Source organism: Dasypus novemcinctus, chromosome 3 (genome assembly GCF_030445035.2).
Source record: "Dasypus novemcinctus isolate mDasNov1 chromosome 3, mDasNov1.1.hap2, whole genome shotgun sequence".
NCBI classification, from domain to species: Eukaryota; Metazoa; Chordata; class Mammalia; order Cingulata; family Dasypodidae; genus Dasypus; species Dasypus novemcinctus.
In genome coordinates, this window is record NC_080675.1 from 110,424,311 (window position 1) to 110,449,585 (window position 25,275).

Consider the following 25,275-nt stretch of genomic DNA (forward strand, 5'->3'; position numbering starts at 1 on the left):
GGAAACTTATGAAACTGTCAGCATCGAGTGTTAAAATAATGATTTAAACTCATAATAGAAATTAAGAGGAGTCACCAATAGCTGATATGATTATAAGACAGGAACCGGTTAAGTGCTTAGTTTTACTATTATTGTTCGTAAAATAGTCCTTGACACATAGTAAGCCTTCAGAATGAAAGATGTTAGTAACATCATCAATCATCATCATTCTAATCATAGTCATCATTATAACATATTTTCCTATCCTAAAGTGCTGGTGGCTACAGAAAAAAGTCAGTAACAAGGTCTCAAGAGGCTGCATTTCCCTGTAATAGTTAACTGGCCCAAGCAGTTCTCCCAGTGAACAGTCTTTAAATCCAGCCTCCACCAAGAAAAATTGTGACTCACTAAAGTCATAGATATTCTATGTTACTCCCACTGCAAAGGAAATCACAGCCTCCTGGGTAATAATAGAACCCCATAAATAGATTCTAATTATCTACCCATTCAGCAAAACTAAACAGGTAAAAGTACAGGTATTTTCACAATATCATAATAAGACACACCACTAGCTCTGTTGGGTCATTACATTTTTGCTTTCTATGCATCACCTGATTTATTAGAATCCCAATCTAATCAAGAGGCCCCTGTGCATGGACCTAGTGTTCAGGCAACCACGGGAGACCTGTTCTCTGTAACCAGGATCCTCTCACTCTGGTGCCAGTAAAGTGTTCAGGGATTTTTGGTTTTGGTTTTGTTTATTTGTTCATTTTTTCCCAGAGCAGACACCTTGTTTTCACAAATTTTATTTATTTCATATGATTTAAATGTCTGTTTCACTGATCTTTGTGATAACATATAAGCACTCTGTATGTTAACACCTTTCCTCACTTTTCAAGTTCAATGTGGTTATCAAGTTCAAGAGAACACCAAAGCAAGAACATTAACTCAAACCTTTTCTAACTGCTTTTCATATTAAAAAATAATCTTATTTTTCTTATCACATAACCTGTGTACATTTATTGTTAAAATATAGACAAATGACAAAGAAAAAATGAAAACATTCCATTAAATCACCATTCAGCAATAATCAGTCATAAGATGTTAATGTCTATTAGGCCAGAATTTTGGGTCAGTATATAAAATGTACATGTACATTTTAAAAATTTGACCATAAAGTAATGATGTTTGGTAGCCTTCTTTGTCACTTAAGTGTCCTAAACATTTTCTCATTCTATGCATAGTCTTCCACATTTTAATATTCTATTGTCTAAATTAGCCATTTTGGCTTTGACTAGTTTTATATTGTCGGGGAGTTGGGCTGCTTTTCTGGAGGCTGTTTTTGTTTGTATTTTTTTTTTTACTCTTTCTTTTTTCCTATGTTATTTTTTTAATTTAAGTTAATAGATCACAAGGAACGTTAAAAAACATTTTAAAAAACCCCAAAAACCTAAGAGGTTCCCATATAACCCACTCCCACTCCCCCTACCTCATCATTTTTGTAAATTGTGTTTTTTTGAAGATATACACATCACAAAAATGGAGGCTGTTTTTGGATTAGTAGGTGTCTCTTTGCTTGCCACAGCAAAGAGGATTTTGACAGATTGGCACATTATGATAATAGATGCTAAATGTTAGATTTGGAACAATCATCTGATTCACCCCATCTCTTTTTGTCCAAATGAAACTCTGGCTCAGCAAGATTAAGAGATTAGACAGGAAATGCACCTTGTAGGTGAAAGTACCAGACAAGAATCCGGATCATATGCAGTCACATCCAGTAATTTCCCCATTACTTCTTACATAAATGTAGCCTTAAATTTTATCCATTTCTATTTTAGTCTAAACTTGCCAAAGCTACTTAATAACTTCCAAACTTAGAAGTCAGAGCAGATATTTAGAATCATAATTTCTTTATTAAGTCATCTGTTTACTTGATTTCCAGACAACTATTCTCCTTCCTGTTCTGTTAATGGTGAGACTTTGGGAAACCACAGTTTTCCTTCATATCTTCATGTCTTTTGGGGGTGGGGAGTTGGAGACACAGGTGTGTACAATTGTGAAAATTCATTGAACTGATCACTTAAAAAAATCTGCATTTACCAAAATTTAAAAATTATTTTAAAAGGAAAAAGAAAAGGATAGAAAAGATATGCTACGCAATTAATAGCCATTTGAGAGTTGAAGTGGCTATATCACTATCAGATAGAGCAGATTTTAAGACAGAGACTGTTACTACAGGTAAAGAGGCAAAATTTTAAAATGATAAAGGGTTATTCCACCAAGAAGATATAACAATTATAAATATATATGAAAATAAAATACAGTCGCAAAATCTGACAGCATTGAAGGGAGAGATAGGTCAGAATAATTGGGGACTTGAATATTCCTTTCAATATTTTTAATAATGAATGGGAAAACTAGGCAGAAAGTCAACAGAGACATAGAAGACATGAACAACTCTACAACCAACTCAGACCTAACACACATCTACAGAACACTCCACCCAACAACAAACACACTTTCTTCTGAAGTATACATGGAACATAGAGAAATAGATGACATGCTAGGCCATAAAACAAGAGCCTCAATAGGTTTAAAAAGATATAAATACGTTCTCCAAGAAATCAACAGCAAAAATAAATTTGGAAAATATGAAATATGTGGAAATTAAGAAACACAATCATAAATAACCAATGGATCAAAGAATAAATCACAAGGCAAATTAGAAAGCACTCAATATGAGTGAAAACTAAAATTCAACATACCAAAGAGTGACATCATCAACATGTCTATGTAAGATATCTGCTGGAAAAGTCTCCCCTCAAAAACAACCAAGAAAAGGACAAATCCCACTTGCTTGGAACCCTGGAAGATGATAGAGATTCACAAATGCTGAATCAAAGGGAAATAAATGTAAACGGTAGTAGATCTATGACCCAGCCTGCCAGTCTGGACCCTTCCCCCTCACTCAGGCCTGTGCACCTTAAGAGTCACACAAAGGCAGGTCAGCCCAGGTCCTTCCTGCCATGGATGCAGACTACAGAGCCACTCACAGCAGCAAGTTATAACCCCATGCATGTCCAGGCCCAGGGCCCCAAGACTGCAGATACCCAGGACAGAACCAAAGTGGCTGGCCAGCACATACAAAGGGCCCCAAGGAAAGAAATAAAAATAAAAGAGAGACCATGGCAGAATGTTGGCAAGAGGTGCATGCTCCCACCCAGTCTCTGATTGCTGGATTACCAAAACAAAACAAAAAATGGGCCTTTTTAAACAATGACCCCACCTGGCTCCCCAGGATGGGATACTCTAAAGTGGAAGAAACCAGAGGCAGAAAAGCCTCATGGAAGAAAAAGGGGAAACTGAACTGCTGGAAGGCAGTAAGGGTCCCAGGACTAAAAAGTGTAATGAAAAGGGGGCACTAGTAAGGGAAGGCAGTTAAAAACATCGTAGAAGCTGGAGAGAAAAATCTGCACAAGAACAGACAGAACAGATCAGGATCACCAGAGAAGGAACAGAGGAAAGAAAGCTTTCTCATGGAAGTGAAACAACTGCACATTGAAGAGCAATCTCAAAAGTTGTACAACATGCCCAGGGCAAAAACAAAAAACAAAAAAACAGGTGCAAAGACCTAAGAAAATATGAACAATTAAACACAGGTTACTCTAAAAGTACAGTATAATATGGACAAAGAATCAAAGAAGAGCCTTAATACTTAGCCAAACTACTATAAAACCTTAGGCAAGAGGTAGAAACTGACCTTCAGAGTTAGCACATCAAAATAATCAGATGGGCAGACATCAGCAAAAAATTACAATCTATACTAAGAAATAGGAAAAGATGGCTCAGTCAAAGGAAAAAATTAAGACCTCAAAGGACACATAGAATTTGTAACAATTAATCATAAGGAAAACCAAATCTCCTAAATTAATTCAAGGAGGTGAAGTAAAATATGGATAGAAATAAACTAATGATGGATATAGAGCTAAAAGATATTAAGAAGGAAATATGTGGAAAAAAAAGAATTTGAAGGTATAAAAAGAAACAAAACAAATTATGGGGATGAAAGGCACAATAATGGAAATTGAAAATACACAAGAGGTACACAACAGCAGATAAAAACAGGCAGAAAAAGAATCAGCAAACTAGAAGACAGGACAATTGAAATCATACATTTAGAAGAATAGAGAGATGAATAGAAAAAATTGAGCAGTGTCTAAGGGACTTGCATTATAGCATGAAGCACAAAAACATACACATCATTGTTTTCCCAGAAGGAGAAGAGAAGGAAAAGGGAAGAAAAAAATATATGAAGAAATAATGACCAAAAATTTCCCAACTCTTATGAAAGACATAAATATACATATCCAAAAACACAATGTACTCCAAACAGAACAAACCCTAATAGACATACTCCAAGACACATACTAATTGGAATGTCAAATGCCAAAGATAAAGACAGAATTCTAAAAGTGGCAAGAGAAAAGACACTTGTCATATACAAGGAATCTTCAATAAGACTAAGTGCTGATTACTCATCAGAAACCATGGAGGTGAGAAGGCAGTGGTATTATATAATTAAGGTACTGACAGAGACCACTGTGAGCCCAAAATTCTTTATCTGGCAAAATTGGCCTTCAAAAATGAGGGCGAGCTTAAAACATTCATAGACAAACAGTAACTGAGAGATCCCATCATGAAAAGACCTGCCCTACAAAAATTGCTAAAGGGAGTTCTTCAGGTTGAAAGGAAAAAACAGGAGAGACAGGCTCAGAGCAGTGTGAAGAAGTGAAGATCTTCAGTAAAGGTAGTTAATGAGTAAATGTAAAACTCAATAGTACCCTCTCCTCATTATATAATTATTTAATTCATTTAAGAATTAGAATACAATTGAATAAGCAATTTCCTAATAATGGACATGCAATATATAAAGAGATAATGTTGGAAAATGCAACATAAAGAAGGAAAACAGAGGGAAAGAGGAGCAGAGAATAAGTATGCTATTGAAGATAAGGTGGTATCTCTTCCAATTAGTAGGTTATAAACATAGGTTCTGTAGTACAAACCCAAAGAAAACCATAAGGAAAATATTTTTAAAATATACAAAAATGGAAATGAGAAAGAGATCAATTAAATACATCACAAAATATCAACTATATAGAAAAGGGGGCTGCAATAAAGGAAAACACAGACCAAAAGATATAAGACATATAAAAAACAAAGGACAAAATGGCTGAAGTAAATACTGCCTTTACAGTACTAACACAGGAAATTGATTAAAATCCCCCGATCAAAACACACAGATTGGCACAATGGATAAAAAAGCATGATTCAACTTTATGTTACATATGAGATATTTACTTTGGACCCAAGGATAAAAATAGGTTGAAATTGAAAAATAGGAAAAGATAACCTCTGTAAATAGTAACCAAAAGAGAGCTGAGGTAGCTATACATATATTGGACAAAATAGATTTTAAGTCAAAAGCTATTATGACAGAAAAAGAAGCACACAATATAGCAATAAAAGGGTCAACCCATCAAGAAGAAATAACAATAATAAATATTTATGCACCAAACCACAATGCCCCAAAATACATGAGGCAAACACAGACAAAAAGGAAGAAAGAGATAACTCTATAGCAATAGTTGGAGACTTCAATACAACATTTTCATCAATAGATAAAACATCTAGACAGAAGACCAATAAGGAAACAGAGAACTTGAATAATATGATACAATAATAATAGACCTAACAGACATATACAGTACATTGTACTCCAAAACATAAGGATACGCATTCTTCTTAAATGCACATGGATCATTCTTCAGTATAGACCACATGTTGGATCACAGAAGAAGTCACAATATGGGAATAGGATTTGGCTCAACTGATAAGAGAGTCCACCTACCGCATGGGAGGTTCAGGGTTCAAACTCAGGGCTTCCAGACCCATGTGGTGAGCTGACCCACATGCAGTGCTAATGTGCACAATGAGTGCCATGACATGCAGGAGTGTCCCCCATGTAGGGGAGCCCCACGCAGAAGGAGTGAACCCCAGAAGGAGAGCTGAACCGTGCAAAAAAAAAATGCAGCCTGCCCAGGAGTGGTGCTGCACAAATGGAGAGCTCCATGCAGCAAGATGATGCAACAAAAAGAGACACAGATTCCCGGTGCCACTGACAAGTGGACACATAAGAACACACAGCAAATGGACACAGAGAGCAGACAATGGGGTGGGGGAGAAGGGGAGAGAAATTAAAATAAATAAATTTTTTTTTAAAAAAAGAAGTTACAATAAAACTAAAAAGATTGAAATGATGCCAGTGTCTTCTCTGACAACAATGGAATGAGGCTGGAACAGAAATTAAATAGCACGCCTTGTTACAACCGGCTCCGGGAGAGCATGGGTCAGGTCAGCTGCAATTCCAAAGGATACACTTGCTACATTATCAGGCATAAGCTTTATTTACTGGGACTTACTGACAGGAGAGGGTTTTTGGTGGAAGCAGGCTGAAGAATGAAAGTAGCACTCCACAAAGAGGTAGGGGAAATAAGGAACAAAATATAGGGTCTCAAGAAAAGACATTTTATAACAGAGTTTCAGCTAGGTTCACATGAACCACATAAATGGGGTCTGGTGATGTTATTGTAGGAAGGAATTGCACAGTCTGGAAAAAATTACAGTCTATGATACCATCTGTACATTGTTCTCCTGTGAGGAGGTTTGTTACATTTTAACTTGTGTCCTGGAACATGCAGGTGGCTGCATACTGTGGGTTAAGTTTCCCTTAGGGAGGGGCAGCCAGGGCCTGGGACCTACTGAACCTCACAATCCAACCCTACGTGGCAGTTTGCATTGCCCATAGGATAACACACTGCATCCATATCTCACGACAGTACAGCACACAACAGAATACTAAGACTCCACAAAAAGCTAGTAGACTTACAAAGACATGTCTCCAGGGCCACAAGAGGATGCTAAAACAGCTAAACAGGGGATCAATAGCTAACTTATCAATATGACTTACATGATTTTGCATGTGAATTAAACTTGTGAGATATTGTGAGGGTGATCAAGAATATATAGGGAAACGGACTTTGGCCCAGTGGTTAGGGCGTCCGTCTACCATATGGGAGGTCCGCGGTTCAAACCCCGGGCCTCCTTGACCCGTGTGGAGCTGGCCATGCGCAGTGCTGATGCGCGCAAGGAGTGCCGTGCCACGCAAGGGTGTCCCCCGCGTGGGGGAGCCCCACGCGCAAGGAGTGCGCCCGTGAGGAAAGCCGCCCAGTGTGAAAAGAAAGAGCAGCCTGCCCAGGAATGGCGCCGCCCACACTTCCCGTGCCGCTGACGACAACAGAAGCAGACAAAGAAACAAGACGCAGCAAATAGACACCAAGAACAGACAACCAGGGGAGGGGGGGAAATTAAATAAATAAATCTTTAAAAAAAAAAAAAAAAGTATATATACACAACATTGAACACTAGTTAATGAGAAGGTCTTGTTTCAAACTTGTCGATAGGTTGTATTCTGCCATACCAGCAAGGTGTACCATGCTGTCCAATTTGCAGGCGTTATGGCTCCAGATATTGCGCTGGTTTAACAGTATTTAAGCAACATTTTCATTAGTAGATAACAAAGTACCAGGTAGGGGGTCCTACGAGAAGGATTTTAATACCATACATTTTCTCCTTCTAAAGTCTCTGAGTTCTGTAAGATGACATCAAAAAATAGTTTAGGCATAAGGAGAGTCCACATAGACACACATAGGACCCCAGCTATTTGATGCTCTGATTTGTTGTCTTTTTACATTTACCTGTCAGCTTTCAGGGAACAAATGAGGATGCCTTTCTGTTTGGAATTATCCAGGACTTCTTTTGAGCTCAGGACTTTCGAACTGGACCTCATTACCATGGTCTTTGGAGGGGCTTTATTCTGACCAGCTGCCCTCCCTGTTTACTATACTAACCTGCCTCAGCTCCCCGCTCATAGAGTTTACATCCTTATTCTTAAGGGGGAGCTGAAGGGCAATGGTCGTTTTTCTGTAGCTACTTCTCACTGGTTAGGGACAGTAGTTTCTGCTGATAGAGTGAGAAACTCTCTGCTATTCTATTGAGGTTGAGGGGAGGCAAGTCCAGTACCATGGTTGGAACAAGATGGAATCCCCAAATGACTAATACTTTGCTCTGGAAAGCATTGATTCTGGGAGAAATAAACTTAGAAAATGAATGGTTTATCAGATTTTTAACATGTTCATTATTCTTCCACATATGAATAGAAGAGATATTATATTTATCAGGCATATAAGTACAGTAGTTAATACTAATTAATGTACAAGTTCCTTTTTGAGCTGCAGTTAGTAGATCTGAGCTCCAGGTTTGCAATACCATACATGTTGTCTCTTCATGGGAGTAGATCATAAAGCCAATTATGTTTGTTTAAGTTCTACTCACATTTCTCTGGTATTTATTGCTCCACTTGGTATGTCCTTCACCCAGCTAGCATGCTGCAGCACTGTTGGCCCTTAGAGGGAAGCTCCAGTGTTTCATTGGTCTGGTGCATAGTACCCTTTGGCACTAAGAAATAGCCAGTCTGAGGGCAATGTCTGTTGTAAATCTAGTCATATCAATCCATTGCCATCTGCTGCAGGAGTCCAAAACAACAGAGGGCTGTTTTTTCCATTCACTTCAGAAACATGTCCAGAGATGTGGTAGATACTTTTATTGTTTTAGGGATTGTACTGACCAATTTAGCGAATAACTCAAAAGGAGAGGCACCATGCAGGGTACTGAGACCTGGTTTGAATGCACAGAAGAGTTTGACAATACTGAAGTATATCTATTAATTTTATATACTTTCTAAATACTTTCAGTGTAGTTTATAACATTAAATGAAAACTATTTCTAGCACTTTACCTTTTACTTTTATACCTTTTCCATGATTACATTAATAGGTATTTTACTTTAGCAGTACAGGGGGGAAAAACTACCTTTTCTAATTTTTTATGAAAACCTAAGATTCCCAGTGGAATTAACATTATCTTTCTCTACCACAACCTTAATATGCAGATTGAAGTAGGATTTTTCTGTTATGAATTTACTTTTTGTTATTAATATCAATTTAGGTTTTTAATTAATAATGACTTCCTGGAATTAGCCATTTAAATATTTCAGTTTAGAAAATGCTTCTGCAAACTTTCTATGACTATAAATTACTTTTATCTTTTAATAAGCTTATTAAATTACAATTAGCAACCAATGAAATTTACTTTTATCCATTTAAGTTTTGTCTTACCTTCCTCATTCATTTCTGTGAAAACTAGTCATTTTACTTTAGGACAGATCTATATATTATCAGATACAAACTTACAATTTTTACTACCTTAAAGATTTAATACAGATAATGCTAGTTTATTTTATTAGTATCCAATACACTTAGGGAGATTACACTCCTGCCAAATAAAATTGGAACAATTATAGTTTATGCAAGAAATTTTTTTCTTTTCTTCTTTCCTTTACAGGAGGCTAAAACATTCTTTTTTCTTTAATGAAATTTTAAGAATGTGAATAATTTTTTAAAAAGCATATGACCGCTAGGTTCTGGAATATATCATAATTGTTCAATTTGTTTTAATCATAATTTAGAAAAGATCTTTCCATAGCCTTTAAGGACTTTTTTTTAATTACTGAAGTATGGAAATTGGATTAATTGCCCTCATTAAGACTGTTAAAAGGTTTAAATTGGGGAATTACAGGACAAATTATGATTTTTAATTCCCTGGCCTACATTTTCCTATTTTGTCATATCTAACCCTTTTCCCATTCTTCCTCCTTTTCCTTATCTGAGGGAGAATCCATAGGGTCCCATGCCTTAGGGTAGTTAATATCCTCCTGACCTGGACTCAAGGAAGCCTGAAGCCCCTAGCCAGAGCTAATCTACAAGCCAGGGTTTTTAACTGATGATTAACTTGGTGCAGACAATTGATTAAAGAACCTTTTACCTCTCCCTGAGCCAGGTGCATGTCCTTTTTTAATTTTAACCCTTCTTCTAAGTGGCACACAGAGGCCTTTACCACTTGTTCTCCTCAGTAGTTACCTGCAAAGCTCCTAACATGGGCCATGCTATAGCCCCTGGTATCTGGCAGTTTCCCTTTTTCTTATTTAAATGCAGGTGCTTTGCTTCATGCTATAGCACTGCCATTATACCTGCCAGAGTTTTTGGGCATCCTGGTACTCTCTTGTGGTCCCCATTTGTCCTGGAGGAGAGCCACCCCTCCCCACATGGACATTATAGGTCAATTCAGAATTTCCCCTGTGGAGTCGCCTTTCCCTGAGCTCATGCCTGCTACTACCAGCAGTCCTTTGGTCTCCTGGCTGGTGGCTCCCCAATTGTTGCAACCCAGCTCCTGAAGGGCACAGGTAGGACAGCTGCAAGACTGGAGGATGCATTTGGCAAATAATCAGGCTTAAGCTTTATTTATTGGGACTTACGAACAGATTAGGGGCTTCTGTGGTAGCAGGCCAAAAAATGAAAGTGGGGCTCCACAAAGAAGAGGGGGAAATGAGGGGCAATTTATAGGGGTCTCAGAAGAAAGACATTTCATAACAGAGTTTCTGCCAGAGTCACATGAAGCACATAAATGGCATCTGGTGACATTGCCATAGGAAGGAATTGCACAGCCTGGAGAAAATTACAGTCAACATACCATCTGTACATTGTTCTCCTGTAAGGAGATTTGTTACATGTCAGCTTGTGTCCTGGGGCAAGCAGGCAGCTGCAGACTGCGGACTGAGTTTCTCTTAGGGAGGGGCAGCCAGGGCCTGCGACCCACTAGAGCCCACACGTTCTTAACGTTCATTGGGTCAAAAAAGAAATCACGAAGGAAACCATAAATATCTGGAGACAAATTACATTAAGAAGACAACATACAAAAATGAATGGGGCACAGTGAAGGCAGCACTCAGAGGGAAATTTAACAGCCCTAAATGCTTACATTAAAAAAGAATAAAGAGCTCAAATCAAAGACCTAACTGCACACCTGGCGGAACTAGAAAAAGAACAGCAAACTAAACCCAGAGCAAGCAGAAGAAGATAACAAATATTACAGCAGAAATAAATGAAATAGGCAACAAGAAAATAGAGAGCATTAACAAAACCAAAAGTTGGTTCCAATAAAATGTCACAGATAAATTTTATTGTCATAAAATTGCAAGCATTTAGCTAGAATGACAAAAGGAAAAAGAGAGAGGATACAAGTAAATTAAATCAGAAATGAAAGTGGAAGGAGGCATAAGTGAGGTGATGGTTGCAGTGTCTTTCTGTTTGACCGGTCCAGCCCAAGCTCAGTGGCTCAGAGGATTGGACCCACAGCCCCACCTCAGTGGGAAGGGCCAGTCAGCGCCCCTTGCCCGACCTCTCTCTCCCCAGGCATCCCCCTGCGTGATGACTCACTGTGGGACAGAATGGTAAAGACCAGAAGCTGAGTTTTTACCCGTTTCCCCTGCATGACAAAAAAAGACTTAAAAATTGTTAAAGAATATGAAACATGATTCATGGATTCCCAGTAAATCCCAGTTTGTATATGGCGACCATTTTACTCCTGACTCTTGACATCAGGTGAGGCATTCAGTATTTGAACCAAACTGCAATCCCAGCAATATTTTCTTTGCCAAAAGACAATCAGGGAAAGTGGGCTTGGCCCAATGGATAGGGCGTCCGCCTACCACATGGGAGGTCCAGAGTTCAAACCCTGGATCTCCTTGATCCATGTGGAGCTGGCCCATGCACAGTGCTGATGTGCGCAAGGAGTGCCGTGCCACCCAGGGGTGTCCCCCACGTAGGGGAGCCCCACGCACAAGGAGTGTGCCCGGTAAGGAGAGCCGCCCAGCGCCAAAGAAAGTGCAGCCTGCCCAGGAATGGCGCCGCACACACAGAGAGCTGATGCAGCAAGATGACGCAACAAAAAGAAACACAGATTCCTGGTGTTGCTGATAAGGATAGAAGCGGTCACAGAAGAACACACAGGGAATGGACACAGAGAGCAGACAACATGGGGGGTGGGGGAGAAATTTTTAAGAAAAGACAATCAGGGAAAAGACTCCTCAAAAAAAAAGTCTCAGAAGAAAAAAATGAAGGATAAGAAGGAGGAATCATTTGCATCAAATGAGCCAAAGAAAAATACAGTTAACAAGGATGTGCTTCCTGAATGTGTAGAATTACTTGATTCAACTGCCTTGGCACAGCCACCAGGTCCAAATACAGAAAATATGCAAAATAATATATTAACTCTTAACCTGGTTAAACAAGATACTGAAAAACCAGAATCAACTTTGGAAACATTAATTAACCAAGATATAAATGTAGATACATTTCACACATCTTTTGGCGATCTAAATTCTACAATTATTACTTTCACAACTTCAAATTCAAAAGGTATTCAGCAGTATTTAAAAACTCAAGAAGTGCTTGAAATAGCCACCAATCATTTTACTAATCCAAATGTTACAAATAACTCTGTGGAAATTCTCAGCACAGGAAAATCCAGTCTAGACCTGCAATTAATTCTTTATTTCTGCCCAACAAGAAACAATGGAAATGAAAGACATAGACATGGAAGATTCCTTATATAAGGATATAGACTATGAAATAGAAGTTTTACAAATTGAACATCCTTGTTGCAAGCAAGACAAGGAATATCTATGAAAGAGAGTTTCCAAATTACATTAAAAGATAACACTTCTTGAGCTACAAGAGCAGCAGTGCTCAGAGATGAATTCACCAAATGCAATGAATGTCTCATGATGATTGAGGAGGTTGTTGTTATGGGGGGAGGAGTGGGGTGAGGGGGTGGGGTATATATGGGGACTTCATATTTTTTTAATGCTACATTACAAAAAAAAAAGAGCAACAAACTCTAGGAAGATTGAAGTCTTTGGAAGTTCTTATAAGGCAGCTAAAACAGGAAAATGACTATCTGAAGAAAATGTCAAGGTTATAGAAAACCATTTCACGACAAACGAAGTTACTATGATATAAAGAGATTTTAAAGCTATAACCAAGCTTTTTTCAGCCAAACCAAAATTATATGTAAAGTGAACTTTTTCTGTATAAACTTCTCATTTTAATGAAGTTATGGAAGTACTCTGTTATGAACTACATTCTGTTCTTGCAATGCTCATTTTTGAGAACTAGAGAATTGTTAAGCTGTGGGAAAAAAAGTGCTTTAATCTTGGATAATTTTCCAAGTTAAAGTTAAAATATAGTAAATAAATAAAATTATTAGGTTATAAAATGGGAACCCTGCGATATGGTTTAAAAAGATTTTTTTTTTAAACAGGACAAAAACTAGGCTCAGGAATCAGACCTGGTTCTACCATTGGCATATGACTTAGGTTGCTTATCAAGCTTGAGCCTCAGTCTCTAATCTGCAACGGAGGGCATTTACTACATCTCTGATGTAGTCTGTTTCTTCACAGTTCTTTATTTTACCATGAGATTTTCTGTAAGATTTTACTTATATATCACCAGAAGTTCACTAGAATTTGCTATCAGTAAATATTGAAATATCCTCAATATTTTTCAATTCTATATTGTTTGACCTTTTGGTTACTTATTCATCTGTACTATAAAGCAAAACACACCATTTATAGTTTTATTCAGTTAAACTAAAATAAGGAACCACTCATTAGGGCAGTTCTTAGGAGAGGTACCTTAAATATTAATGAATATAAATTTAAGTACCTTACAAATGATTTTCTATCTTAATACATAGTCATTTAAGCTTTTCACATCCTGTATTTATAAGGTCATATTTATAATCCAAAAAGATGAAAATGATGTTAAAATATATATAATTATATTTTAGAAATCATAATTTGTATCTTTTTCTTAGTAGGTATAGCTTTTTTAAAGTGTGTGCTTGTCATTTTTAAGTAACAGAATGATACAGTAATACCTAATACTATAAACTCCCACTTCTGCATATTTTAATGAAATTTATAAGCAAGAAATTACAGATATTCAATGAAGACCTTAGGATGACAAGTAGGGAAGAGAAGTGATGATGTAAATAAATATATGGCTTAAGTCCACAGGAATTTAAGAAAAATGAATGTAAAAACAAAGTCTTGGTGGTAGTAACACAAATGTGAAAAATAGGTGATATGCTTTCTTTAAACAGGCAGTCAGTATAATTAAATAGGATAGCTATGGTTTTCCTAGTATGTATGGACAAGTTCCTATTAGTCTGAGTCTTAGTTTTCTCATCCTTAAAATAAAAGATACTATTACCTACCTTGTAGGATGGGTTTGAGAATTCTATAAGGTAATATGTTTTTGATCCTGGAAAATAGGAGGTACTCAATAAATATTATTTGTCTTTTAACAGTAAATAGAATACTAATCATTTTGTAAGTGCATGGTGATTATATTTGGCCAGATTTCACTTATTTTCATGAATAAAAAGGTGTCCTCATTGGGTGACCATATGGGAAAAAAACTGTTAAAATTTTTGCATAAATTATGTGCAGATAATTTTCAAGTATCCCTATGTTGCATTTTGCTAATACTAAGTAGTCTGAACCCTGTTTTTAGTAGTGTATGCTTTAGTAATTTTCTATTTGTTTAAAATTATAGTTTACTCAGGAATAATTTAAACTTTGCATATAGCAGTATTTATTAAAACTTAATAAATTTTAAGTATTTAAGATTTAAAAAAAAAGAAAGGAAAGGGAGGGGACATTACTACTGACAGCACAGAAATTAAAAATATCATGGGAGGATACTATAATAAACTGTATGTCAATAAATTAGATAACCTAGATGAAATAGACAAATTCCTGGAATCACACAAGCAGTCTACACTGATTCTAGAAGAGACGGAAGATTTCAATAGACCAATTACAAGTAAAAAGATTGACTCAGTAAACAAAAATCTTCCCCCCTCCCCCCAAAAAAAAACCCAGGACCAGATGCCGTCACAGGTAAATTCTAACAAACATTTCAAGACAAATTAATTCCAATCTTGCTCAAACTCATCCAAAAATTTGAAGATGAGGGATCACTACCTAATTCATTCAGTGAGGCCAACAGCACCCTCAAACCAAAGACAGATAAAGACACTACAAGAAAAGAAAATTACAAATCACAGTCTCTCATAAATATAGATTTAAAAATCCTCAAGAAAATACTAACAAACTGAATCCAACAGCTCTTTAAAATAATTATACACCATGATCAAGTGAGATTTATCCCAGGTATGCAAAATCTATTGATATGCTATACTGCATTGACAGAATGAAAAAAAAAAAACACCTGATCATCTCAATTGATGCAGAGAAGGCATTTAAAATTACAGCACCCTTTCTCAATAAAAACACTTAGAAAAATAGGAATGGGTGGAAACATCCTCAACCTCAACAAAATAAGGGCATATAAGAAAACCCCATAGCTAATATCCTACTTAATGGTGAAAGACTGAAAGCTTTCCCTCTAAGATCAGGAACAAGACAAGGATGCTCATTGTCACCACTGTTATTCAGCATTGTCCTGGAAGGTGTAGCCAAAACAATCAGGCAAAAAATAAAAATAAATAAAACCCATCCAAATTGGAAAGGAAGACGTAAAATTTTCACTATTTGCAGATGATACGATCCTACATATAGAAAGTCCCCAAAAATCTACAAGAAAGCTAAAAGAGCTAATAAACAAATTTAGCCAAGAAGCAAGGTACAAAATCAACATGCAAAAATCAGTAGTGTTTCTGTACAGTCATAATGAACAATCTGAAAAGGAAATCAAAGAAAAATTCCATTTACAATTGGCAACTAAAAGAATCAAATATTTAGGAATAAATTTCACTGAGGATATTAAGTATATATACATGGTAAACTACAAAGCATTGCTGAAAGAAATCAAAGAAGATCTAAATAAATGGAAGGACATTTCAAGCTCATGTACTGGGGGACTAAATATTGTCAAGATGTCAATTCTACACAAAATGAAATGGGATTGGCCGCAGACTTGGCCCAGTGGTTAGGGCGTCCGTCTACCACATGGGAGGTCCAAGGTTCAAACCCTGGGCCTCCTTGACCCGTGTGGAGCTGGACCACATGCAGTGCTGATCCGCACAAGGAATGCCTGCCATGCAGGGGTGTGCCCTGCGTAGGGGAGCCCCATGCGCAAGGAGTGTGCCCCGTAAGGAGAGCTGCCCAGCGTGAAAGAAAGTGAAGCCTACCCAGGAATGGTGTTGCACACACGGAGAGCTGACACAAGATGACACAACAAAAAGAAACACAGATTCCCGTGCTGCTGACAACAACAGAAGCGGACAAAGAAGACGTAGCAAATAGACACAGAGAACAGACAACTGGGGTGGGGGGGGGGAAGGGGAGAGAAATAAATAAATAAATCTTAAAAAAAAAAAATGAAATGGGATCGATTTGATGCTATCCCAATCAAAATTCCAACATCTTCTTCACAAAACTGGAAAAACCAGTCATATATTTTATTTATAAATAACCAAAAACATTTTGAAAAGGAAGAACAAAGTTGGAGTACTCACACTTTTTGATATTAAAACTTACTACAAAGCTACCACGGCCAAAGCAGCATGGTATTGGCACAGGATACAGAGAGAAAGATCAATGGAATTGAATTGAAAATTCAAAAATAGATCATCACCTCTATGACCAATTGACTTTTGACAAGGGGTGCCAAACCCAATCAATTGGATAAGAAGAGTCTCTTCACCAAATGGTGGTAGGAGAACTGGGTAGCCATATGCGAAACAATGAAGGATGACCCCTTTCTCATACCACAGACAAAAGTTAACTTTAAATAGATCAAAGACCTAAAATATAAGAACCAGGACTATTAGACTCTTGGAAGAAAACATAGGGAAGCATCTTCAGGAATTTGTGTTAGGCAATGCTTTCTTAGACTTTACATGCAAAACACAAGCCCAAAGCACAAGTAACAACATAACAAAAAATAGATCAATGGAGCCTCTTCAAAACTAAATACTGTTTTGAATATCAAGGGACTTTATCATGAAAGTAAAGAGACAGCCTCTTCAATGAGAGAAAATATATGGAAACCACATATCCAAGAATGGTTTAATATCCAGAATATATAAAGAACTCTCACAACTCAACGACAAAAAGACAACCATTTTTAAAATAGGCAAAAGACTTAAATAGACATTTCTTCAAAGAGGAAATGCAAATGATCAAAAAGGATACGAAAAGATGCGCAACATCATTAACTATTAGGGAAGTGCAATTCATAATCACAATAAGATGCCATTTCACACCCTCTAGAATGGCTACTATAAAACTAAACATTACAAGTGTTGGAGAGGATGTAGAGAAATTGTAACACTCATTCATGGTTGCTGGAAATGTAAAATGGTGCAATTGCAATGGATGACAGTGCAACTTTCTGGTTCCTCAGAAAGTTAAGACTAGAATTACCATATATTCCAGCAAGCCCACTTCTGGGTATACACCCAAAAGAATTGAAAACAGGGACTTGAATAGATATTTGCACAACAATGTTCATAGCAGCATTATTCACAACTGTCAAAAGATGGAAGCAACCCAAGTGTTCATCAACTAATGAATGGATAAACAAAACATAGTCTGTACATATCATGGAATATTATTCAGCTATAAAAAGGAATGGCTTTCTGATATATGCAACAATAGGATGAACCTTGAAGATATCATGTTGTGTGAAATAAGTCAGAAACAAAAAGATAAATATTGATGATATCACTGATATGAAAAAATATAAATATGCAAACTCATAGTGCCAGGATCTAGAATATAGAGTTTAGGGGTAAGGGTAGGGAATGGGGAATTAATGCTTAAATTGCACAGAGTTTCTATTTAGATTGATTGTAAAGTTTTGGAAATGGATGGTGGTGATGGTAGCACAACATTGTGATCATAATGAATTATATAATTGAATGCTGTAAAAAAGGAAAATTTTACATTGTACATGTTACTAGAAAAAATTTTAAAAAACAATCAGGACTGTACAACACAAACAGTAAACCCTATTGGAAACAATGGACTATAGTTAATAGCACAATTATAAAAATGCTCCTTCATGAATTATAACAAATTTATCATAATAATGCAATGTGTTAATAATATAATAATAAGATTATATATTAGAATCCTATATTTTACATATGATTTTTCTGTAAACTACAACTTCTCTAGGAAAAAAAAATACAACATACCCAAACATACAGGATGCTGTTATAACACAGAAGGAAATTTATAGCTATAAATTTCTTTATTAAAAAATAAGAAAGAACACAAATAAATAATCTAATCTTCCTATTGAGGAAACTAGAAAAAAGAAGAACAAACTAAGTTCCAAACAAGCAGAAGGAAGAAAATAATAAAAATCCAAGTGGAAAGAAATGAAATTTAGAATAGAGAAAATTTATGAAACCAAAATTTTCAACCTAAAATGACAAACCTCAATCTGACTGACCAAGAAAGAAAAGAAAGAAATGCCATAAATTGGGGGGGGGGGGGGGGGGGCGGTATATTTACTGTGTTCTGTTGCTCATCTAGTTGCCACAATAGAACATTTCACTCACCCTGGTAATGCCATTTAGCCTCTATATGGCCGTGCAACAAATACTGATTCACTACCATATCAAAATGGTCAAACTAATTTTCCTTTCCTTTAGCTTTGCAGAGAATAATATTATTTCTCTATCACTTAACTCTGATTGCCATTGTGATCATTACTATTTTTATTCTCTAGGCTCCATAGAGCAATGATTGTGTCCCACAAATGTAACAAGAATGGCTTCCAGCCAACCCTAATTAAGCTTTTCCCCAAGAATAGATCCCCCATGGAATCTAAATGGCAAAAGCATATAAACAAGGACTAACATTCTGTCTATGGAAGAAGGAAAATCCTCTTGACTTCACAGAGATTCAAACACCCACACAGAAAGAACTGAGTGCCATTCATGCTATCTGGATCAAGGGACTGGTCGCAAGGTGCTGGCATGCTGCCCTTGGAAAGGTGGCTGGGCACTCGCCATTGACCCCTTTTGAAGTGATGCACCAGAGAACTCCAGGGACTTCTCTCTAGCCTGCTCTCTGACTGACTCCTCAATCACTGTGGAACAGTCAGATAACCAGCCAGCTGGCACTTACTTAGAGGACAATCTCTTACCATCCATCTACACGTGCTTACTGGACATGCCTCTTAGCAAAAAGTATCAGGGGTGCTTTACTGAAATTTACCTGAAAAACAATAATGCCATCTTTCATAAGTTTCTTCTCTTACTATGACTAGGAAAAAGCCACAGGTCTACCTCCCTCCAGACCCAATCCTTCCAGCTAATCTCAGTGCAGTTGACAGGAGCACATAAAATGCAAATCTGATCATTTCGACCGATCTGATTAAAAACCAAGGTTAGAGCACCACAGGCTGCAGACTGAAGTCTAAACTGCAAGGCATTTAAGAACTCTCACAAGCTGTCACTAACCCACCTTCTAAGCAATATCTTCAACAGTTTCTCCCCATGCAAATAGATGCCCTGGCCTCCCCCAGACAGCTCACTGTCCCCTGAAGCAGCTGTACATTTTCATTATATATGATTTTTCTTTTACTATTCAATTTCCTAAAATCCATTTCTACCTCACCTCATCCACCTGACAAGTTCCCAATTATTCTTTGAGAATAATGCATATGTAACTCACTTCTCTGAAGCCTTTCCCAACTATCCCTAATAAAATTAATCATTCCTTCTTCTGTATCCTGTATATTGTATATATACTGATTTTCCAAAGTAGGTAGATGTCAGAGCTAAGACTCAAACCCAGTTCTTCTGACTATATATATTAAGTTCTTTCTGCTATGCCATAGTACCAAAGAATCATTTAATTTAATTCTGAATCCCTAGTGCCTAGCCATTCAAAAGATCATTCATTGAATGAATAAATGAATGAATAAATGAATGACAACCTACAGGTACCTTCCTCTCTACATCCCAGTCTCCAAAATAAACCAGTATAAAGAATATTCTGCTTTTAGATGCATCCAACTCATGGGATACTAGGTATTTTCTAACCATATTATCTAATCCTGCCCAATTTAGGAATACCTCTTCTATGCATCTTTTAATTGTGTAGGTCCTTTGATGGTGATTGTTTGGAAAGGAAGAAGGGAGAGAAGAAAAAGAAATCAACGCATAACGCCCAAGGAGAAGCCTGGCCCAAAGAATCACATCCCTTGTAACTCCCTCGCACACCTCTTAATATAGCCTCTGAGAAATTAAACCCTCTGGGGGCCAGTAGCCAAGTTTGAGCTGAAAACATCACATGTTGTTTGGGAGAAAGAAGTCAGGGTGTCCATGGCAATATAAATACAGAGACAGGACAAGCAAGCCCTAAGGAGAGATGCCAAGCCCAAGGAAGTCAAAGGGCTTTGGGCTATGAATCTATTCTCAGTCAAAGGAAAAAAAGGACGTAGAAGATAAAAGGGAAAAAAATTAACTTCTTGATTTTGCTTTTCACAAAGAAACTCTCTTCAAGAAGCAGCAAATAAAATCCTCCCACCTCCCTGAGTACTGAGTAGAATGTTAAGATACCAGCCCTTAAAGGAAGAAAAAATAAACAATTCAAAATGGACTTTTCTGAGGGTCTAAAAATGATCCAACTTGCCAGAAATATTCCAGCTGCAAAACTACCTGCAAAGAAAGGTACCATTTAAGATGGCTGTTGTACAAAACACACACTCACAGGCTCTCTCAAACCTGGTAAGGAAGGGGGAAGGAGGAAAACCAAAGGAAATATTCTGGCAGGTCTTTTAGACTTCAGGAATTCCACAACAAAGACCTTGCCAAGATCTACTTGACAGGATATAGAGTTAATAAAGTGAGTGTTTGCAGAAATCAATATAATCTGAATGTAGGGATAAGCATGGTCTGTGTGAGATGTGGTTTTAGAGTCTTGATGTCTTCCCCACCCTCACATATGGAACCGTCACTCCTAAGAACAAATAATTAGAAGGTTGGTTTGATTAAAGCAATAGAGTTACTCCCTGCCAGAAGAAGAATCCTAGCAAATGTGAAGACAGAATGAGGCAGCCTGAGGTGCAGGGTCAGAGCTGGCTTTTACAGAGCCTAACCTCACTGTGATTAAAAACCTAGGACAGAATAGAGTTTCTTTAGGACCCACATAACAACAGACTCAAGGTTGTTTCTTTTTGTTGTTTCAGGAAAAAAAAGAATTCTGGTCATTAACTCCATCTTTTATACGCAGAACACACTGCAAGTTATAGATATACTAACATCTTACTTTTTTTCACATAGCAAAAATAAGGGGGGTGGGCATATAGATAAGGCAAGGTCAGGTATACCATCAGTGCAGCTAAAAGGAAAATGGTGTTCCCTTGCTCCTAGTGTCATCTCATTCCCCAGTAAGGATTCAGGTGTTTGCTCTTTTGAGTTTCTCTGATTGCCATGGATTAATTACAATGCAGGCAGGAATTGCATTGTCTTAACAACTATTTCTTGAGTCCTCCTATTATGAGCTAATCATGGTACATCACAGTGGGGATACAAAGATGAATAAGAAATAGCCCCTCATCACAAGGGGTTCACAATTAGGTGAATTTCATCCAGGGTGACCAGCTGCTGCCCTCATTTTGGCCCCTTCTGCTCATCTCCATCTACATTTACATGACATGATTTGCCAGCCAAGAGATCCTGACTTCTCACCTCCTGAAGTTCATCAAAACCAGTCACCTACGTATGATGTCTTTCAATTGCTTCAAGCACCAGTTGAGATAGGCACTTTCTTTCCCAGTTTGCTCCCCTTCCTAATTGTTCCTTAAGTCCTAGTATCTGTCATATAGAATGACATTTGGATTTCTCCTTTAGGTCTATTTCGGCTCTCACCATCTATATCTAGGCCTCATTGAATCACACAAAAAGTAGCTAACTTATCTGCCCCTTCCAACTCATTTTTTGCATAGCCTTACAATATACTTTTTTCTATATGTATTCATCATTAATTTCCTGCTCATGTAACTCCGTGGTTCTCATTTGTCAAACACACGCTCTTTCAAACCCCTGTACAGTCTGGCCACTCCCTGCCTATACAAAGCTCTTCCCACTAGTCGCCATCCCTGACCTGTGTTCCCGTCAGGCTAGTGCCCATCTTGATGCCCTTACTCACACTGTCCCCCATCTCACCAGATCACAGCCCTTGCCCAAGGATACAATTCATTTAATCAAGTATTCTCCAAGCCCTCCTGTGTTATCACACTGCACTGGGCACCAGGAGCAACACCAAACATTACGCCATGGATCTTGCCCTCCTGGGTCTTTCCATCTAGTGTTGTGGCATTTGGCTAATCTCTGAGAAAGAGTCTGACACTTTTCTCATACTTAATACCTTAAAAAAAATCTTAAGTGGAGAAAAGAGTTTAGTGTTAAAATAAATTAAAAATGAAAAGTATTATAAATTTAAGGAATATTTTTCTAATCTGGTTGGAAATGGACTTCCAAAAAAGGTCACATAAAAGGAACAACAGAACGTAAAACTTCTTCATAGCCTCATCACTCCCCTGAAGCTCTCTCAAACAAATCTACGTCAAAGATTCATCCATTACAGGGTTTTCCTTTTCTCAGTATCTAAGACCCTTAGTATCATATAGTCCAGTGCTTAGTGATGCGCTTCTGTCTTTTGTGTAAAAATTTTGCCCTCCAGGTACTTATTCTCTAAATAGTAAGACACAAGTTTGCTTCTTTCTTCTGGAGCCGACGCAAGAGCAGGCAGCAGTGATCTTCACAAACAACATCCAGATTCAGATGTCCACAATTAAAGACTGACCTGAATAACTTAAAAGCTCAGGTCATCCAAAAAGTCATTATAACAATCTTTTACTTCCATATGCATTAACATTTTCAAGTAGAAGAGATTCTGACTTTCTCGAGATTGGCCTCCTTTTCAAGCCTTTCCTGCTCATAGTCAAAAGGAGAGAATTGAAAAGGAAAGGGCAGAAAAGCAAAGAGTAATTTGCAAACTAGATTATATAGAGTCATTTCTTTCTCAGATTCCCTCTAAATGACATTTTTATCATATGGGCCTCAAGTAAACATGTCACCAGACATCACATGGGCTTCTGGAGCCAAAGACTCCACAATGATGTGACTCAGTTTCTGACACGGCTATTTTTAGTGAAATAGCATTGCCATTTCTCCTATGCCATTTCTCAGAATAACAGTAAATCTGAGATTAGACAGAAGGAATTTATTTGTATTTGGCCTTTGCTCAATGAGCAAGTCAAAAGACAAACATATTATGTATGAGCAAGTCTCAAGGCAAAAGCTGGAGAGATGGAAGAAGAGTCAGGTCACTGTTGTATTCTTCCTGGGAGCAGTAGCTTATTCAGATTGGAAAATTAGCACCAAAAAAGATAAACTGGTTTGATTCTTTAATTCCTAATTGGCCTCTAAGAACTAGGAAGCCACGCATATGTTCTAAATGAAACAGAACTTTATGATAAGCATATTCACCTTGAAATTGTTACCAATCTTTCTCATAGCTACTACATGCATTCTGTAAAGGCCATTTAAATCCCTGAAGTCAAATTCAAAATGTAGTGAAAATTCTGGGAACTCAGACTACATAAAACCATGTTGCCATTCGAAGTTTTCTCACATTTTCATTATTTGCTGCCATTTAGTCATTTACATAATTTTAATTTCACAATCCTAAATAAGCCATGGTGAGAACAGTTTTCAAACATCTCACCAATACGCCAATATTACAACCATGAAGTTTTCCAATAAATGTTAGATACTAACTGGAGATACAGTTCCAATATCATAATCATAAAATAATAAAATTACTGCCCTCTGCCCTTTCCCAACCACATCTAGAGTGCTATTTTCAATGGCATCCATAGGTTGACTAGAGCTATGTACTTGGTGACCACGTCCAGAATTTTAAGCTAGGCTTACTGGAGACCTCTCTTGGAAATACACATGGCAACTAAGGGAGTGCTAAGTTTCCCATCCTGGGGAGCTCTGTTACATTCCCCAATGGAACAGCAACAATCCCCCAAGTGCAAGGGCAAAGACTAGTGAAGAAGGATGGTCCAATGACGGGTCCTTGATACTGATGACTATGTTTATGAGCCCGTGTGCTCAAAATTTCAACTAGGCCTAGAGCTGCAGTGTGCCTAAGAGTTACCTCCTGAGAGCCTCCATGTTGCTCAAATGTGGCCACTCTCTATGCAAAATTCAGCATGTAAATGCATTACCTTCTCCCCCAGAGTGGGACATGACTCCCAGGGATGAGCCTCCCTGGCACTGAGGGATTACTACCAAGCACCAACCAGTGATGCAACTAGAAAAAGATCTTGAATAAAAGGAGGCAATGGTAAAGACGAATGAGGTCATCAGAGGGGTCACACGTACATACAACTCAGCAGGATCCCAGAGATAACCAAAGTAGATACAACCCCAGGTAGGGGTGCTCCTGAGGTCTACAGAGATACCCAGTTCCTACGGTCATGGCAGATGGCTCTGGAGTTCAGTGACTTGCCAGTGGGCCTTACTTTGGAATTTGTGCTCCTGAGTGTGATAGAACTGGACTCAGATGTGACCTCTCTACAAATGCCTCTTCTGTCACTTTTACTGAACCTGTTGTTGGCACCGGCATTGGTGTATGCTTAGGAGACTTGAATCTCTAGACTGTCCATGTGCCAGTTGGGCCCTGAGCCTCAGCGGTGTTGCAATTCCTACTCTCCAGTTCATTGGACTTACCCAGGTCAACTAACAGGGAGGTAAGGATGGTCAACTACCATACCAGGGAACTGAGAGAGTCTAGACCTGCAAGCAGGAGAATCCCATCCATCAGCCATGTGGGATCTAAGCCCCCTCTTGATTTAAAGGTGGAGTGGACATTACCATCCCAGGATCCACAGGATGGAGGAATAAAATATGAATTAGAGTGGACTTACTGATATTCTACTATAGAACTATCGTGACTAGTAATGGAAGAAATTGTAGCATTGATGTGGAGAAAGTGGCCATGGTAGTTGCTGAGGATGGGGAGAGGGAAGAAGAGATGTGATGTGGGGCCATTTTCAGGACTTGGAGTTGTCCTGAATGATATTGCAGGGACAGATGCAGGACATTATATATCCTGCCATAACCCACTGAATGGACTGGGGGAATGTGTAAACTACAATGTAAACTATAATACACGCAGTGTAGCTGTGCTCCAAAATGTACTCATCAA

General features: G+C 37.8%; 1 pseudogene; it reads left to right on the forward strand.

The window, feature by feature from the left end:
• The first annotated feature begins 11,456 nt into the window (after positions 1 to 11,456).
• Positions 11,457 to 13,018, forward strand: LOC111766218 (THAP domain-containing protein 5-like; annotated as a pseudogene).
• Positions 13,019 to 25,275: the final 12,257 nt, after the last annotated feature.